Here is a 15,723-nt window from a genome sequence, read left to right on the forward strand (position 1 = left end):
TTACAACTTTATATGGTTTTAAAATCATCTCAAAATATGGTGTATACATACATATATATATCATATATATATATATATATATGCACACACACACACACACAATGGAGTATTACTTGGCAATCAAAAAGAATGAAATCTTGCCATTTGAAACTACGTGGATGGAACTAGAGGGTATTATCCTAAGCAAAGTTAGTCAGTCAGGAAAAGACAAATATCATATGACTTCACTCATATGAGGACTTTAAGATGCAAAACATAAGGAAGGGAAGCAAAAATAATATAAAAATATAAAAATATAAAAAAGTATATAATATACATAAGCATATATATATATATATAATATAATATAATATAAAATAATTAAAAAACAGGGAGGGGGACAAAACATAAGAGATTCTTAAATATGGAGAACAAACAGAGGGTTACTGGAGGGGTTGTGGGGGAGGATGGGCTAAATGGGTAAGGGGCCCTAAAGAATCTACTCCTGAAATCACTGTTGCACTATATGCCAACTAACTTGGATGTAAATTAAAAAATAAATAAATTATTAAATGTGAAAAAAATAAAATCATCTCAAAATATAAAGTTTAATTTTAAAAAACCCTACCTGAATGTATTGGAGAGTGAACAAAAGCAGGCAGATACAGGAAGGGCTATGCACTTGGAATAAAGGAATGGCATTTCTTATTTCTATTTTTTATTTCTATGGCTTTCACCTGAAGGCAGTTCCCAGCCTGAACTACATAGGGTAGCTAAAACTCCAGTAGAAAATCTGCAGTCTTTCTGGCTGAAAGAACCAGAAGACAGGGTCTGGGCAAGTATAGCTGTTAAGAGGGAGAGGAGAACCCCAGAAAAGAGAGGATTGGCCCCATATTCTGTGTACTAACTCTGTCCACATCTCTGGCTGATCCCTGAACCATGCATGTATGGAAAAGACTTCCAACAGCCCAGCCAAAGCCAGGAGAACTGAACTGAGATTTGAATAACTTCCCAAAAGGCAGAGTCTGCAGTTTGAGTCTGGGAAAGTTTACTGCTTTATAAAACAAGTAAGCAAACAGACAAATAAGCATCAATATTCTTCAGAGGAATATAACAGAATCCAGAATCTCCACAAAACAGCATCCACAATACCTAGAACAGAATCCAAGATGGACATAGGGAATCCAGGAATTGTCCTTGATTCTTCCCTGTCTCTTGCTTTCTATAATCAACCCATTAGTGAGAGCTGTCTGCTCTACCTCGGAAACACAGTCTCGTTTCATCTGCTTCTCACCATCTCCAATATGACCTCCTTGTCCCAGCCACCATCATCTCTGACCTGGATTACTACCATGGCTCCTCACTGGTGTTCCTGCTTCCTCTCTTGTTCCTCTGTAATTCATTCCTTACACAGCAGTCAGAACCAACTTTTTAATGTATAGATCATGTCACTTACTCTTAGGATGTAATCCAGCCTCCTGATCATGGTCCATAAGGTCCTGCTGGACTGACCCAACCTATCTCTTTGGCCTCGTCTCCTCCATTCATATCCTTCCTTAACCACGTTCCACTTTCACTGGCTTCTGTCTGCTCTTTTAGTATCCTTAGCACCTTTTTACTTGCTGTTCCTGTTCTTTCTGTTATCATTCAACTTTCAGTCCAAATATCAGCTCCTATGATAGACCTTCCCTGGACCTATCACCCTCCAATGTAGCCTGACAATCACTGTTATATTCCCTGGTTTTATTTTTCTGAATCTTTGAGTTACTGACTATTTGTTTACATTATCTGTCTTTCCCAGGTGGCACGTTAGCCCCACATAGGACTTTGCCTATCTTGTTTATTGCTTATCTGCAGTGCCTGGAATAGCACCTAATACACAATAGGTTCTTATCCCAGATAATTCTTATCCATTATGCAGAATGGCCTTCCCATAAACAATGCCATTTAATTATGCCCACAGAATCAGACAGGACCCCTCAGGGACAGCTTGTCTCTGTGTCACAATGTCTGGGGCCTCAGCAGGGAAGACTAGAGTGGCTGGGAGTATCTCAAAAGGCTGAGATGGGGTTAGGCAATCTACTTCCAAGAGGTCATCCTCAGTCATGTACCTGATGCCTGGGTTGGAATAGTTGGGAGGTGGGGCTCACCCGAGAAGGTTTGGTGGAGCCCCGCCTGGTAATCTCAGGGTCATCAGATTCTTTATATGGTGGTTTAGCTTTACGTGAACTGGGCTAAAGCTTTGTAGCCTCAGAAGTCACAAAGCAGAGCTTCTACCACATTCTGTTGGTCAAAGCTGTTAAATATGGGACTCTACATGCCTATGTTAATGGGAAGAATGTAAAATAATTTGTAGCTGTTAAACAAAACTACAACAGTTCTTAATAAATATTTGTTGGCTGAATGAATGAATGAATGAATGAATCTTTATTAGGATATCCCTAGGTGATTGGTCTCATGTATCAGCCATTGAAGTCAAAGCCAATACTGAAGTATCTCTCCAAAGGATGACACTTAGATAAATGCATTTTACCCCATGTCAACTCAATTAGAGGGTCCTTTCTGTTGCCTGATCTGCTTCTTGCCTGCATTCACAAATTGGTGAGTGAGGACATGCGTCACTGAGTTGAATTTTCTAACACCTTGCCTTCCTTCTCAAGCCACTGACGGCAGGTGCTGGACCTGACAGGAGCAATGCAGTGCACGGTGGCTCTCCCAGGCTGGATGTGGACATGCCATTCTAGATCACTTCACGTGATGTGAAGAGTTGAAAGGTATGGATCCCGCCCACCCCTGCCCACCATCATAAGAGTTTAAAACCAGAAGAACTTTGAGCCTGGAATTGGACCGAGAGATGGTGTGCACGATCATATGCAATGTAAGCAGTTGCGAGCACTCTTCCAGAAGATGGTAAAAGAACAGAGAGAAGGCTTCCTCCCAAAAGCTAGTTAAGCGATGGAGGTCGATACACAAACACATGTGTATTAATAAAACCCATCAAACATGGCTTCGAACTGAAAGATGAAGGGCCTCCAGCATCAAAGCTTCCCAAGGGGCCCTGGGTGAGGCAAGCTTCTGGTCTGTGTGCTTCTTAATCATTTCCCTCTCCTTCACCTCCTCTTCCCTCCCTAGTGCACCCCAATCTTCCTGTGGGAGTCCCCAATGAAGGGACCCCACTAAGATTACCAGTGGTGTCCTTGTGACCATACCTCATGGGCACTTGTTGGTAATTTTCTTGCTTGGCCTCTGAAGAATTGATGCTGCCTTTTGGACCTTCTATCCTCTCTCGATGGCCTATGGAACTATTCTTGCAATGTCCCCACCATACCTCTGACTGCTCCTTCTTGGTTGTCTGAGTGTGTCCCTCTACACCCTCTTGCTCCTAAACCCTTGCAGTTCCCCCCACTTATGTCCCACCTTCTATTCTTTTCTCACCATCCTCTCCTCCACCTGTGCCTTCAACCTGTATCCTGGTGACCCCCAAGGCTCATCTCTTGCCCCAATTTTCTTCCTGACTCCAGAATCACAGGGCCATTAGCTTATGAGACTTTGGCCCTCAGACACTGCACAGACACCTCCAGTTCAATGTGTCCATAGAACTTGTCAGCTTCTCCTACAAACCTGTTTCTTGTTCCACTCCACTCCTCCACCTCCAATCAGTCCCCAAGTCCTGGGAAGGAGGGCAGTGGCTTACAGAATATCTCCTAAATCTCTCTCCTGGGTTTCATGCCCTAACACTGTCCTAGCTGAGACCTTGCCATTTCTTACCTGGATTCCTGCAATCACCTCCGATCCCACCTTCCCTCTCTCTGCCTTCTCTGTGCCGTGGTCATAGTGACATGGCCTCCCTGCTTAAACCTTCCAGAGTCTCCCATCAAAGTCAGAATAAATTCAAAGATGCAGGAGTAACACATGAGGTATTGCCTGATTTGGCCCCACCTCACCTTAGCTGCAATAAGGCTCCATGTCCAAGCTCCTCCACTTACTGGCTGTGTGACTTTGGGCAAATAACTTAACCTCTCTGTGTCTTATTCTCTCCATATACAAAGCAAACAATGATTCTAACGTCTGTTATGACAATGCAATGAAAAATGCACATGGGTGCTTAATACTGTGCCTGGCATATAGTGGACTGTCATTGACACTCTCATCTTTGTGGAGAAGTCGCCATCCCCACACTCCAGATACACCATGGCCCCAAACTCCAAGGATCTCTTGTTATTCCCCCCGCATGGGTCAGCCTGTTACCCCTTCCTCTGCCTGAAATTCCCTTCCTCTTCTTTCCCCACCTTCTTCCCAGGCTTCTCTTTCTTGAGACCCCACTCAGGGATCACACTTTTCTGAAACCTTCCTCCCCTTCCTTCATCCTCCGATCGTGGCTGGGCTCTCTAAGCATTGTTTAGCTCACCAGCGGTAGCAAATTCCTCACTGGAAGGCAGATTACAGTTACCAACATGCTTTGCCCTGCACAGTGTCTTTCAAACTCTTTGAATTTGTTACAACATTAAAAAGTTGGGAGACCTCACGTGAAAATCTAGATTTCTGGCAACTCCTGAAAAGACATGTACAAGAATGTTCTCAGTAGTATTATTTGCAATAGTTAATAAACAAATTAGTCTATTTGTACAATGAAGTACTACACAGCAGCCATTGCTGTGTAGCTGCAATATTATACGTGAACCATACATGAATAGCACACGTGAATCCCACGTAGCACGGAAAGAGCTGGGCACAGAAGTGTACATATGGCAGATACCCATTATATCAAGTTCAAGAATAGCCTAAACAATGTCTGCACTTGATGTCAGCACGACAGATATAGGGGAGGTAAACCTGCTTAAAAGGGGCATGAGGGGCCTCTGAGCTGGTGGCAATATTCTGTTGTTGATCTGGGCGGTGGTCACCTGGTGGTATTCTATTTCTGAAAACTCTCCGAGCGGCTAGTTTATGACTTGTGCACCTCTCTGTGTGTCTATTACACTTGACCAAAAAATTCTGTAAAAGATCATGTTGCATAACTTGGTCACCCATCATATTCATAAGACTTTGCTCTAAATAACTTCATTCTTCCTAAAATTCAAACGGACTTTCAGAAGACAGAGATTCGCCATGTTGAGAACAAGAAAACATTTTGGGCATTGGTAGCCTTTCTGATGGACGAATCCAGAAATGCTCTGAGCCAGTAGTGGGTGCCCCCCTCCCCCCCAGTGGCTGTGTCCCCAGGGGCCTGGGGAGGGCGAATTAGGAGGGAAAGCTCTTTGGGCCTTGAGGTGGGCCTGCCTGCTGGTGGAGGTGACTTAGGAAGGGCTCTGGTTCTGAATTTGCTTCCTTGACGCAGGCCTAACTCTAAGACTATTAAATATGGGTCATTTGTCCATTAACTTATGGACCCTTTAAAAACACTGCTGTGTGGGTTTGAGAATTTTGATCTTCTGCCTTACAGTGCAAACCCCAGGAGGCTGGCCAGAAATGTCCCATGATGGGAGGCTCCTGAGGACTCCCTGCTGCTTGGCCAGACAGGGCCAGAGAAGGGATTTCCCAGCTTCTTGGCTTCCCATGGGTTTTCCCCTCCTGACCACCACTGTGGCAGTGTGGGCTGTGCAGAAACCGCCCTCTCTGTGGAGGCCTGTGGCCACCCTCCCTCCTTGGCATGGAAAGCCTGCTCCCTGGGAAATGCTAGTGCAGTCCCAGTGCTCTGTGTGTCCCAGAAGCAGCTCAGGGGCCACAGGCTGGCTGGGCCACTGGTGGGCTCTTTGCTGGGTGGGCCCTGAGAAGGTCTGCCCTCCTTCCGGAAACAAATCTTTGTTCTGCCCAGTCACAAGCGGGCTTATCTATCAGGGTCAACCTCTTCCAGGTTTCACTGTAGGGCGGAACAAACCGTCCTGGAGGCAGCCACCTGTCGAGTTTGCTCCAGAGCTGAGTCAAGGAGGAACCGCCAACTAGGACTTGGTTCAAAGACCAGAGCCTGCAGCTGCCTCCAGCGAGAAGGGCTGGGTGGGCCACAGGGTTTGTAAGGAGGGCTCTTAGGGCGAGCCATCAGCACAAGCCAACGCAGATTTATTGAGGCCTACCTCACTGTTAGTGAAAGGCCCGGCACCAGGCCAGGTTCTAACGGTTGATTCTGTGGGTTGAAATAATGAATGAGGGGCACCTGGGTGGCTCAGTCAGTTGAGCATACGACTTCAGCTCAGGGCATGATCTCACAGTTTGCAAGTTCGAGCCCCACATCGGCCTCTGTGCTGACAGCTCAGAGCCTGGAGCCTGCGTCCAATTCTGTGTCTCCTGCTCTCTCTGTCCCTCTCCCCCTCACGCTCTCTTTCTCTCAAAATTAAATAAACGTTAAAAAAATTTTTTAAAAAAGAAATAACGAATGAAATAACTAAATTATGCAGTATAATAAAAGGCAATGAATGCTACTGAGAAAAATTAAAGCTGGTAGAGGAGATAGGGAATGCTGAGGGTGGCATTTTTTTTATGTTTGTTTATTTTGAGAGAGAAGGAGACAGAATCTCAAGCAGGCTCTGTGCTGTCAGTGCAGAGCCCAATGTGGGGCCCGATCTCATAAACCATGAGATGGTGACCTGAACCAAAATCAAAAGTCTGATGCTTAACTGACTGAGCCACTCAGGCACCCAGGGGGTAGCATGTGTAACGAGAGAGTCTGGCTGAGAAAGTGTTTTGTAAGCAGAGCCTTGAAGTAGGTGAGTGAGCTATGCAGAGACCAGGGAAGGGTATTCCAGGCACAGGGAACAGCCATTGCAAGGTCACTGAGCTCCCTGCTAGGAAGTGGGTCTGGGTGTTTACGGGCCAACAAGGAGGCCAGAGTGGCTGGAGTAGAGAGAGCCAGTGGGCAGAGAAGAAGCAGTCAGGGAGGGCTGTGTAGGGTCTCCTGGGCCACTGTGAAGAATTTGCTTTTACTCTGAGTGAGATGTGGTCAAACTAACTCAAAGCCACATTTAGCAGATTGATTTAGCCTTCTAGAAACTAGCATTTGCATTAAGAATCAAAAGTCCTAAAAACCTCCCTGTTTTTTCACCCATTTAGACTCGTTTCTAAGCATCTTCCTTAAGGGAAGAATGAGAAATATTATCCATATTTACAGTTACAGCTCCATTCATTCATTCAGTAAAAAGTATATAGCTACCCATAAAAGCTTTGTTTATAATGCTGAAAAAATCCAGCAAACACCTGAAAGTCCAAAACTAGGGACACAATTCAACACATTATTGCACATAAATTTGATGAATTGCTATAGAACTGGTAAAAACTATTTTTCAAAGACTGATGGGGGAAAACAAGACATATAAAAGAAACAGGGTAACTGATGTTTGATAGGATCTCAATTCGTTTTTTAAAATGTACACATGTACATGGTAAACACAGACTCATGGACACAGTAACTATGGACACATGTACATGTTGCAACACCGATGAGCCTTGAACACATTATGCTAAGTGAAAGAAGCTAGTCGCCAAAGACTGCATATTGTATGATTCCATTTACTTGAAATGTTCAGAATAGGCAAGTCCATAGAGACAGAAAGTAAACTAATGATTTCCAGGGGCTGGGCAGGAGGGGCTGGGGGTGATGGCCAATTACTAACAGGGCTTCTTTTGAGGGGGTGATAAAAATATTCTGAAATTAAATAGTGGTGATGGTTTGCACAATTCTGTGAGTATACTAAAAACCCCTGAATTGTACACTTTAAAAGGGCGAATTTTATGATATGTGAAATATATTTCAATAAAGCTGTTATTAACAAATGTATACCTACGCCATTGGAGAAAGACTGGAAGGAAATAAAATATTGGATGGTAGTTTTTTTGCAGGGAAGTTATCACTTTTCTCCTATATCTCAGTGATGGTAGCAAGTTTGCAGAATGACAAAGAAAAGGGCAAGTATGGCACGGAACAGAGCCTATTTGGGGACTTTCTGCAAGTCTCACCCACCTCCTGACAAGGATTCCTATGGCAGTGATGTGTGATGTTTGCCCCACTTTTCCACTGTCCCCTCTTCTAGCAGACAGCGCTGCTGGCCCCTTTGGGATTGGGCGGGACTACATGACTAGTTCTGGCCAACGACTGTTAGTGAAAGTGACATGTCACTTCTGAGCTGGAGCATGTAATTGCCCGCGTGAGCCATCCCCAGGGCTCCTTCTGCTGAAGCAAACTTTGAACGTTCAGGATGGGGGCTGCTCTGTCAGCCTGGCTCCTAGTCATGACAACACGGAGCACTCCCAGCAGACCCGAGATGGGTATGCGAGGTGAGTGGGACCTTCCTTTGGGAAGCTTTGTGGTGTTTTTTTTTTTTTTTTTTTTTTTTTGTCACAGCACAACCTAGCTGGTACCGACGAATGTGTGTAAACCATGTGATCTGAAGAGACGCCGCTGCCATTAGCCCTCTGCAGCTGCTGTCCAGACCGAAACAATGCAATGACTACCCATCACACTGCAGTCCAGTGTCCTACCTTCTTTCATGTTCAAAATGCCTTTATGTTTATTTTTGAGCTCTCTTTATAGCCAAGATGGGAGATAGGAGAATCATATATTCTCACTGCACAGGCAAGTCAAGTGATTTGTCTCTGGTTCCCAGACTCATTCAGTGGCACTGTCCAGTGTGCCGGCCGCAGCGGCCCCTCAGTCTGGTCCAAAAAGATCCAGTTACTGGGCCAGTTTAAGCAATACAACAGCATAGCTTGTTCAATAAAGTTTGTCTTTAAAACAAACCAGAGACTTGACTGTAGAGGAAAAACCACAGCACAGCAAAGAAGCGTCTGGGAGAAATAGGCAAGAATGGGTCTATGAAGATAACTACTTACTTATATTTCTCCAAGGTGAACTTGATCTTAGGAGAGAAGGGAGAGAATTAGAAAATAGGGGGGTTGAGAAAGGGGATCTCCAAGTCTCCAAGCCAAAGAATTTGAAGAGGAGTTTCCCCCCTGCCTAGAGCGACAGCTCGTGATGTGAGGCCAGTGACATGGGAGGCTCCAGGGGTGGTAGTGGCCGCACAGAATGTGTCCCAAGGCCCTCAGCCCACGCTTCTCTCCTCAGTCTCGCTCATCCCTTCTAATGCCCATCTGTCCCTGGCACCCAGTCCCCAAGGGTGGCTCAGCAGGCAGCCGGCACAGTTTTAACATCACGCAGACCTGGACTGAAACAACTTGCAGCATCAATGTGGCCATGGCACTCGAATCCTTTGATCCTCAGTTTTCTCATCTGTAAGACAGAGAAAGTACCTGGCTCACCCCAGGAGGACTTGGGGTACTACAAAAAAGTAGCTGGTACAGTGTGTTCGGTCAATCATTCTTATTTCTGCATTTCTGTATTTAGAGCAGCAAACATTAAAAATTATATATATATATATATATATACACACACACACACATATATACACTCATGTATATACACATATATGCATATACACTCACATATATACATATACATGTATGCAGATACATGTATACACACATGTATATACACAAACACACATATACACATGTGTACATGTATGTATATAGATACATATACACATATGTGTGTAGATACACATACACACATATATGTGTGTAAACACATATACACATACATGTATATACACATATACTTATGTATATAGATATATACTCACATATATACATACATATGCATGTATAAACACATATACACACACACACATATACACACATACATATATACACATACATATATATATACCCATATTTCCCAAAACACTTGCTAAAAGGTTTATCTCCACGAGTCAGCATTCTTCCAGAAGTTTCCCAGAGTAAATCACCCTGGCCTCCCACAACTGGTCACACGATTGACAACTCTTGTCTTGCCCTCTGAGATTGTCATAGTTTCATCTTACATTCTTCCACACCGAGCCATACTCTTTACCAAATACTCTGTTCAAAGTTTAGCTTCCATTATTTCCCCACTCTGCCCCCACCACAGTTGCTTGACTTTTGGTATGAGCCATGGGATCCCTCTCATCACCATTACCAGGATATCACTCAGGGTGCCCTCTAAAAAATAAGTGGGGCTTCCCACTTTATACCTGGAGGTGCTCCACACTGAAGCTTCACGTGGGAATTCTAGCAGTTAGCTATAGCTGCATACACAAAACATAGTGGCTTAAAACAATAGGGTTTATTTATATGAGTTTGTGGGGTAGTTAGGTGCTTTTCCAGCTCTGGGCCAGGCATGGCCAATCTCAGCTGGACTCACTCATGGATCTGAGGTCAGCTGATGGGTTGGCTGGTCCAGGATGGCCTCACTCCTATGGCTGGCTCTTGGCCAGCTGTTGGCCGAGGCAATGGAGACAGCTGGGCCATGTGTGTCTCATCCTCTAGCAAGCTAGCACAGGCTTGTTTGCATGGTCGTCGCAGGCATAAAAGAGAGCAAGCAGAAACCTAGGCTCACAACTGTCACGGTGTCACATCCGCCATATTCTTTTGGCCAAAGCAAGTCATGAGGTTAGTCCAGATCCAATAGGAAGGGAGGGAGACTGCCTCTTGGCAGGAGGAGCTGCAAAGTTGTGTAAAGGGTGTGGATATGAGGAAGAGTAAAGGGTTGTTGGTTGTAGTAACCAGTTACTACAGGATCTTTCTCAGGAGCAGGGAGCAGGGCTGCCCTATTCTGAGTTAAGCACCAATGGGGTTCCAGTCCCCAATGGCTGCTGCTGAGCACTAACTTTCCTAGGACAGAGAGCCTGCAGTGACTCTACAGGTTACCACAACTCACTCTGTCTGGGCCAGTTGGGTTTGTGTTTCCCCTCATAGCTCTTTCTCCCTCACCTTCTTCCCCCTGCACACTCCCCACTGCCTCCCCTGTCCATAGCTTATTCAATCCGGACCTCCCCCTTTAACACTAAAGCTCAAATATCACCTCTTCCTGGAAGACTTCCCTGACTACTCTCATCCATCCCTTCCTCTCCTTTGTCCACACACAGTCAGTGCTGCACATTTTAAACCTTAGGTTTTTAGAGCCACCATGCATGAAGCTCTAATCAGGTGCCAGGAATGTTGATCTTCCCGGTGCTTGAGTAGATACTATTATTATCATCATTTTACAGATGGGTAGCTAGGTTGACAGGGTGACTTTCCAAAGGACTTCCAAGGGGTGGTGAGGGATGGATTCTGTTTTCAAAGTCAGGCCTGTCCTACTCCACCACCTAGCAGAAGCTACGGGTGCCCTGCTCCCTGTGTGCCCTCACCTTCACCACTTCAGTGCACACAGTGGCCCAGCTTCCAGCTGCCAGTGCCTGCATCTCTGCCTGACCTCCTTCTCATGAGGTTCACTTTCCCCACATGGGAGGTTCAAGAGCTGAGGGATTAACTTCCTGCAGGAGCAGTCCTCAACAAATGGCTAATAGGAGCAGGTGTTTAGCTACCCCAGGGTGGGGTGACTGAATGTATGTCCTATGCTGGCTCCCGGCCAGGACTGAGGTCCCATTGTCCACAGTGCTAGAGATGGAGCACCTTTCTTGGCTTCTTTCCCCTTCCTGCCACACTGCCCACTGCCCTACTGACATTTCCTGGGAACATTCGTGAACACACTACTTTCCCTGAGACCCTTGTATCAGGGGATACTTCCGGGATGGCGCAAGCTAAGATATACCTCCTAACACCTTAGCTGTTTTCTCCCCCTTCTCTTAATCATCTCTTGTTAAGCTGTAAGCTACTTGAAGCCAGAGAAACTTGTGCTTATTCCCTTGGCCTTTCCTCAGCACCTAACCATGCTCAGAGCCTTAGACGCTCTGCAAATACTAACTGAAATCATTTATTGATTCACAGATACCCTCAGACTACAGACTTGGGGACAAGAGTCAATATCTGACCCCTCTTCCTTGCAGATGGTTTGGCTTCTGTTTAAGATGCTGGTCAAATCCATCATAATTGGTAAATGTTCTTAGGTACGAATCTTCTCCCAAATCTTTGGAACAACTGTCCTGCCAAGTAGAAGATGAGCCTTTGACGTGGCTGAGGACATACACGCATGCTCACCTCTCTTGAGTGTCCTTGAACATGCCTTTGGGGATCAGTGGGCTGATGTGACCCTATAAGATTGCAGTCAAAATCTGAAATAATCTGATTTGTCCTTTCTTACCCACTCATTAAAGAGTGTGTGGTCCCTAAAGAGTGTATGGTATACAGTGTCCTGTACTTGCCTACTGGAACAGAATTAGATAAGCTGGTAGCTGGGCTCCCTCCCACCTCATAGCTATGAATTCTGTCCCAAGTATCATAATGACCAAGCACTCAGAACATCAGACTCAGAGGAGAACCCTAAGAACAGAGCCAGAGCTTCTATTAGGAACCATGTACCTAACTTACACTATTTCAATTAATCCAGCCTTTGAAGCAAGGTAATTTACCTTCCTGCCCTTATTTTACAGATGAAGAAACCAAGGCTCAGAGAGGTTAAGTAGCTCACCCAGGATAAGGTGCTGATTGGCAGAGCTGGAATTCACACCCATGTCTGGCTGTCTTCAGAGGCAATATTCTTTTGCCCACCCTGGACTCCATCTAAAGCACCCTTTGGCAGGGTAAGGACACATTAGACTGGAAGGAATGTATCAGTTAGATACTTCTGCATAGCAAACTTTCTCAAATATTAGTGGCTTTGAACAGCAATCCTTTATTTTCGCTCACACACTTGAGTTGGCTAAGGGTTGGCTGATCCAGGGTGGGTTCTGATGGGCAGCTTTGCATCAAGCTGGAAGTCTGGCTGGCCTCAGGTCCTCGCTGCAAGTTGGGCTCAGATCAGCTTCACTGGGGTTCATTCTAGGATGCAGGCAGCAGTTATCCAAGGAGATAGCTCTTCTCTTGGTGTTGACAGAGGCATGTGAGAGCACGTGGAAATGCACAGTGAATCTCAGAACTGGCATGCTGTCATTCCAGACTCATACCATTGGCCAGAGTAAGTCACATGGCCAAGTCTAAGTCAAGAGTCTGGGAGTTACTTTGCCTCTAGTGAGAGGCACTGTAAAATCATCTGACAAAGGTGGAAAATTGCAGAGAGAAGTGAAGAATTGAAGGCAGTAATTTTATCTGTGAGAAAGACTAAAATCAACACAAGGGAATGAGTGGCTGTAGAGAAAATTGTGGGGAGCAGGGTTCATCCTCAGTGTCCCTCCAGTTACATTACACAGAGAACAACTACTCTGAATTTCAATATCTGTGCTAGGGTCCCTTTGTAGAGGCTGCTTAGTCTTGGAAGACTTCTCCTCAGGTTTCTCAGCTCCCTAATTCTCCTACATGATCCCAGACATCAACCTGATTAAAGGGACAAATTTCAGCAATATGGGAAGTGTGTGAAAATAGAATGAAGGACAAGACTACTTCCCATTTTCCTTTCCCTAGAGCCACCCAGCTCTTGTCTTAGAAAATGAGCGACTTCTAAATCCCATGACTATTTTAGTAGAGAATTAATCCAATGGTGGGCTGTGCAGGAGGGAGCAAGGGAAGGGCTCTGGATAGTCAGAACCTGAAGTCTTAGAAGAGGAAGATATTTATTTATTTATTTAAATGTTTATTTATTTATTTATTTTTGAGAGAGGGAGGAGGGGCAGAGAGAGAGGGAGAGAGACAATCCCAAGCAGACTCTATGATGTCAGCGCAGAGCCTGGTGCAGGACTCGATCTCACAAACCAAGATCATGATCTGAGCTGAAATCAAGACTTGGGTACTTAGCCAACTGAACCACCCATGCACTCCAAGATGGAGTTGTTTAAGTCTTTGGGCCAGCCAGCTGGCTCACCTGGAATTCTTCTTGACCTCTTCTTGGGGATAGCTAGAGAAGCAGAGCTAGAAAGAGCTAAACAGACCTCAGTGGAAATATCCCAATCATATTATGAACTTAGGAAATGTAACACCTGTGAGGCACCCACGGAAAAAGTATTGAACCCAACTGATGACTGTGGTCTTGATTAGTGCTGTCACCAAATCTGCTCCTGAGTTCAGAAGAGTCCATGACCCTTTGGAGTTAGGTATGACCATGTGATTTGTTTCGACCAATGAAATGTGAACATAAGTGGAATAGATCACACTGGGTAGAGGATATGAAATACAGTGTGTAATCCACCATGGTACCTTCCCGATGCTGTGATACTCATGGAAGCATGTATTGAAAGAGAATCTCCATCTACCTAACTCTTACAGTGATTATAACAGACAGAGCCCTTGTTATGGCATATACTGGATATGAAGTCTAAAAGAATAATCAAGATTTGTTGACTAAATCACTGAGCTTTGGGGATTGTTTGTTACAGCAGCATAATCTAACCTCTTCTGACTAATATAATCATCCAACTCAACCAACAGAGAGATGTTTCAGAACAAAGAATTCAGGAGTGACAACGTTATGATTTTTAAAGGTTTTTTTTTAATTTTTATTTTGAGAGAGAGAGAGAGCAAGCAGATGAGGGACAGAGAGAGAGGGAGAGAGAGAATCCCAAGCAGGCTGTCAGCACAGAACATGATGCGGTCATCAATCTTACAAACTGTGAGAGCATGACCTGAGCCAAGGTCAAGGGTTGGATGCTTAACTGACTGAGCCAACCAGGTGCTCCAAAAGTTATAATTCTTAAAATAATTATACCAACAAGGATTTATAACCTCTTAAATATACAACTAAGACTAAGCAACTGCAGGGATTATGCTTATGGGAAGAATGTAAATGCTATAGACCTTGACAAGTTAAAAATAATACTAAAACCTATTTTTAAAAATGAGAGGGAAGAAATAAGAGTGCTAATTTCTTTTTACTTTTATTACTTTTTTAATGAGAATTCACACCATCTAACATAGAAAATTAAAGTTTAAAATAAACTTAATGATACTAACCTCCCTGTTACTGTTTCCCCCATATTATTCTTTATGCTCAGAAGAAATTGATTTAGAAATGATGATGTCTAGTAATGAAGAAAAAAATGCAGTGCGGTTCAAGAATTCTTTCAGTTCCATTTTTTTTCTTCTGTCCAAGTAAAATTAAATTCTAGCACTTTTGTCTTAAGTTGGGTTCTTCCGGAAGAAGACTGATACTAAAATTTAAATATTTCATGAGGGGTGATCCCAAGGAACCCCGGCAGTAGAGTGGGAAAGCAATATAGGGAAGAAAAGAAAGCAAATGCCAGAGGTGTTAAAGGGCAGGGGGCCGCTGTGAGCAACTGGCTGAGTCCCACTGGGGAGCTGGGGGATACCACCTCAGAGCTGTCCCATCCAAAGGGCAAGGAAGCCGAGGCATTTAACTGCCGCTTCCACCCATGAGTGGGTGTTAACTCCCTGGCACTCCCTCCCTGCCCTGTGCATGGGTAGACCCTACTCCTGCAGCTAGAGATACCCTCTGGCAAAAGGTACTCAGGTGCTTACTGAAGGAAGTTACTGGACCGTACTAGAACAGTGAATGCCAACAGCATATGGGGCCAGGCTCCAATACCACCTGCCAACATTTTCTTGAATTTAAAAGGCCTGTTTAATGGGCTCATCTCAACTGAATTATTCCAAGTGAAAGAAGCCAGTCACACAAAATGTACATATTATGTGATTACATTTATTTGGCTTTCTGGAAATGTCAAAACTATGAGGACAAAAACCAGATAATTTGTTGGCAGGGGCTGGGGAGGCCACAGGGATGACTATGGGGAGGTACCAGGGAACTCTTTGGGGTGATGAAAGTGCTCTCCATCTTGATTCTGGTAGTGGTTTGGGGACAACACATTTGTCAAAAGTCACAGAACTACA

General features: G+C 44.6%; 1 protein-coding gene across 1 annotated transcript in view; it reads right to left on the minus strand.

Annotated features, from left to right (window-relative positions):
• Positions 1–12,599: 12,599 nt before the first annotated feature.
• Positions 12,600–15,723, minus strand: part of BANF2 (BANF family member 2) — a 40,148-nt gene continuing 37,024 nt past the window's right edge. Inside the window, exon 4 of the mRNA XM_058684824.1 lies at positions 12,600–12,804. The gene's annotated coding sequence lies outside the window, so the exon portion shown is untranslated. The remainder of the gene's footprint in view (positions 12,805–15,723) is intronic.

This window comes from Neofelis nebulosa, chromosome 9, assembly GCF_028018385.1.
Source record: "Neofelis nebulosa isolate mNeoNeb1 chromosome 9, mNeoNeb1.pri, whole genome shotgun sequence".
In the NCBI taxonomy this organism is placed as follows: Eukaryota; Metazoa; Chordata; class Mammalia; order Carnivora; family Felidae; genus Neofelis; species Neofelis nebulosa.